The sequence below is a fragment of the Oratosquilla oratoria genome, chromosome 20 (assembly GCF_046742065.1).
Source record: "Oratosquilla oratoria isolate Oo_2021 chromosome 20, ASM4674206v1, whole genome shotgun sequence".
NCBI lineage: Eukaryota > Metazoa > Arthropoda > Malacostraca > Stomatopoda > Squillidae > Oratosquilla > Oratosquilla oratoria.
Window position 1 is genome coordinate 18966979 of NC_134796.1, and position 5000 is coordinate 18971978.

Genomic DNA, 5000 nt, shown 5'->3' on the forward strand with positions numbered 1-5000 from the left:
ACAGTAGTTGATGCCCTCTAAGGAGCTATGATTGAATTATGTTTTTTAGGTCCTGGAATAACTATAACAATGCAGAATGCACTGGTGACTATAGTATTTATATTTGAAGCTCATTATACTCTTAACCGCTTGTGATATATATGCATATTCATGACATTGTACACAATGTGCCTTCATGTGTGTGATTCGTATCTTTTCGTGTTCTCTTTCATTGCTAATAGATGAGTTCCTTCTCCGTCTGTCGTCCTTCATTCTCTTTCTTTTTATTGTGTTTCATCAACATCCTTCCCTTGCTTTCCCATCTACCAACTCTTTTCTTCACCTTCTCCTTTTATCATCTCTCTTCTATTACCTCTGTCTCCCTCTATATATATATTTTTTTTGTACTCAAAATACTTCCTTGACTTGGCCTTCCATGTTCAAACCACTTCTGAAGTTCTTTTATGAACTCCAAACACACTATTAATTTACATGTTTTCATAGTTTACATGTCTTTAGGTAAAATATAGATGTTGGATGGGTGGGGGGTGGGTGAAGGGTTGATACGTGCCTGGACTGGCTACCTCCCTTTATAAGAGGGGAGAGATCTTTTGGTGTGTAAACAGGTTCAAGAAAAAGATACATGTTCTTATTTAGTATATGTTTTATCCATTTTCCTTAGTCGTTATACACACCTCAAACAGTCCTCTTCCAATTGAAGGTGGTGACATCGTTTACATAGAATTCATGTCAAACGCTAAGCAAACAGATTAGGTAGAAAGGCGAGTCCTGTGGGGTGCCTCCATTGATCTGGGGCCCGAAGAGGTAGGTCATGACTCTCAACCGAATCAAATTATTTGGCCTTTGACAAGATCATATCGTTCATTGGATCACTATATTGTTTGGATTACTGATACGAGCTTCAAAGTAGGAGTGCACATGTAAGTGTATCTAGTTAAGGGTTCCACACACTATGTAACAAGGTTTGAATGGCGTCCTTCTTCACCAGCGCCTCTCTTCTTGTGGAACGATGTAGTGGCAGAGGAAAGAAGAAAAAAGGGATTAGGAAAGTTAAAAAATACATTAGATAAACTCTTCTCCTCACTCCCTACCATTCCACCTTCACAAGTCTTTCCCATTTGCCCTAGCTTTTCTTTAAACATTGAAAAACAAAATAGAAAATTGTTTTGGCATTAGCTGAATACCTGTTGGTACAAAGTCCTCCTCTGTATATCAATTTTCATATTGGTAGTATAAAGGATCTTAAGCAAACGTAATATTCCCATGATTCATATATTCAAAAAACGCAAAAGAAAAGAAAATTGCACAGGCAAAGAGAGTCTTAAAAAGTTCCATATCCCTTTGTAGTGTAATGCATAACAGTAATAACTTATGTTAGGAAATCCTTCGAAGGAGTGGCATGACCCATGATTGTATGGAGTCGCTCAATAAGAATATATTGTATTGTCGATGTTTACGCGCGACAATGATCCAAAACTTTAAGTAGATTGTGTTTCGTATTTTGCTGGACGGCTGTGAGACATGAACACTGAATACTGAGTTGAAAAGTCGTCATGACGTCTTTGATATCTCATGTATTCACAGCATCACAAGGTATCGCTGGAATGACTTTGTATGGTGTTGTGGTCTTTTTTTTTTTAAGGAAAGTATCAATTGATTCTGCTGTGTATTTAAAGGTGGTCTGGGTTTTCGATTAAAATAGTTTCTGCTATTTGTAGTCTGCTGTGATCATTTGTTCGGTAAATGACTGAAGTATTATTTCTTAAATCTGCTGTTTGCGGTCTTTTGTCATGTGCTGTGTAGTGAGCGAAAATTCCCCCATTGAGTTGTTCAGTGTTGTCATGGTTGGTGGGTAGAAATTCAGAAGTGTCTTCTAGTATATAATCCATCTTGCTGAAATAATCCTCTTTGTTCTCACAATGAACTTGAACGCATTAGGCAACTCTTAAACAACAATATAGAACATGGTATTTGCCGTACAATGGAGGGATTCCTTGAAGGTTCGTCGAAACAAAATAATATCTGGAAATTATCAACATCTTTTATAAGATATTTTATAATGAACACAGCAAAGGAGAGCAAAAGGCTATTCGCAGAATAGTTAAAATCGTAGTTACCCCAGCGCATAATATCAAGATAAACTTAGTCTGCCATTACAAGCCAAACAAAACGCTTCACTCATTATGAGAAACAATACAGCTAACCCCAGAGAACAGAGTGAAAACAATGTAGTGTATAAACACACATGCCAGACAAGGAATTTTGCATCCCTTCAAAATACTTACATTGGATTCAACAGAACTTCTCAAGAAAAATTCTTTATCACCAACGTTACAATGGTGGAATTTTTGCTCACTACACAGCACATGACAAAAGACCACAAGCGGCAGATTTAAGAAATAATACTTTAATTATTTACCGAATAAATGATCACTGCAGACTACAAATTGCAGAAGCTAATTAACCGAAAAACTCAGACCACCTTCAAATACACAACAGAATTAATTTATACTTCCCTAAAAATAACGGACGAGAACACTAGAGTGACGTTTAATCATAACAGTGACGGACAAAAAATCACAACCCACCCGGTGAGGTCATTCTCACCTATGAACATATAGACTAAGAGGGTTAAAATATTTACTATTACCACCCAGCTGAAGAAAAGGTAAGAGACCTCGAAATCTGCAGATACTGGTTCGCAGATGAATATCGGAAATTTCTGTTCCACATTGAACAATGAGGAAAAAAAGGTCCTCCGCAACCTTCAGCGATCAGCTACACAGATCGTCAGAACGTCAGGGCTATCCAATATAATAAAAATTGTATTATTATTATTATCATTATTACTATTATTATTATTATTATTATTATTATTATTATTATTATTATTATTATTATTATTATTATTATTATTATTATTATTATTATTATTATTATTATTATTATTATTATTATTATTATTATTATTATTATTATTATTATTATTATCATTATTATTATTATTATTATTATTATTATTATTATTATTATTATTATTATTATTATTATTATTATTATTATTATTATTATTATTATTATTATTATTATTATTATTATTATCATTATTATTATTATTATTATTATTATTATTATTATTATTATTATTATTATTATTATTATCATCATCATTATCATTATTATTATTATTATTATTATTATTATTATTATTATCATCATCATCATCATCATCATCATCATCATCATCATCATCATCATCATCATCATCATCATCATCATCATCATCATCATCATCATCATCATCATCATCATCATCATCATCATCATCATCATCATCATCATCATCATCATCATCATCATCATCATCATCATCATCATCATCATCATCATTATTATCATGATCATTATTATTATCATGATCATTATTATTATCATTATTGTTATTATTACTATTATTATTACACGCACATGCATGCATATATTCGTACTATTGTTATGCCAAATGTGTCTGAGGAATAGGCACTAAAGTTACGCTACACTGACTGTAAAGAGGGTGCGCCGTCAAAGTCCAAGATATGTCATTAGTATGCCATTAAGCAATAAAGTTTGAGAGCCTGTGAAGTAGAGTCATGACAAAGGTTACGCTGGGGCAAGTTGACAGTCATTGCAGAGAATTTTTGGAAGGATGGCTACAGGCTGAAGGCTTGCTCACCGTGGGAAATGGAGGCAGCGTGTGAGTGAAGCGACGTGTCCTGCGATTTGTGTTCACAATTGATTAATTGTTTAATTGACTTTAAAAGGCGGAAGGGGATGGAAGTGAATTTTGACATGAAAATAAAAGTGTGATTGCCGTAGGCGCACATAGAGAACTAAAAGAAATCGTGAAAGGTGAAAGTGACATACATCGATATGGAAAAGAATACAGAAAAGGAAGGAAGAAGGTGGATAGACGAAGCAGAAGGAAAGTAGAACGGAAAAATCAAGAGAAGAACGTAGGGAAAGAAAAAAGAAGAAAAAGAACGAAGAATATGAATTAGATGTAATAACAATGGAATGAAGAAGAAGAGTAATAGAAAATAATAAACAAGGAAAATACTGCCACGAAACTGAACGGAAATCTACTAATTCACGACGGCTGGCAACGCTTCTTGGACCCTTCTATAACTCCCTGCCATTGGCCAGGAGGAAGAGAAGAGGAGTTGCGAATTGTCAGCAAAAATCATGCCAGCAAAATTCGATTTCATCTATCTATATATCTATTTTCATTATCATCATTACTATCATTATCTTATTCATTTGTTCATATACTTCATTATTATTATCATCATTACTTTAGGAAATCATTGAAGTTTATCATGGTCACGGTCCGTTGATAGAATGCCAGCACTCCAGGTTGCATCTCAGGATGTCGATGACAGTGGTGGTGGAATTCAGATACAGACGAAGGTGAAATGATCCCCTTGGATGGCCCTCCTTGTCCCCTTGAAAATAAGGCATTTTCGTGCAGTTGCGGTGGAAATATAGCAAGACAAAGAACATAGCAGATGAGACACCCAACCCGTAGTAAAGCTCACAAATACGAGTCCTATTGTTTGAGTTGTATGATAAGATAATGGGGCTGGAATACACGGACTTGCTTAAACCTGCCCACTCCTACATATATTTCTCACTGTTAAGCTCGTATTCAGAGAAAGCTCACATATTCAGAGGTTATAGGCTTTAATCTTATTTCTGTTCTTTCTTTTCTTTTCTGTTTTTACGTGTTCTTTTACATAAACATCTTTACCTAGATATGGTAAAATGACCGTGATAGGGCATGATGTATAAAAAGAAAGAAAGAAAAAATAAACAAAAATGTAAACTGAACCCTGGACGTCTTTTTTAATATCTTCTTAGACGTCTTCTTGGACTTGTTAGATATTTTCTTAGACGACTTTTCATGATGTTTATTGGGAAAGAAACAATAAAAACAACCCGAGGATCGCATGTGGCTAACCAGA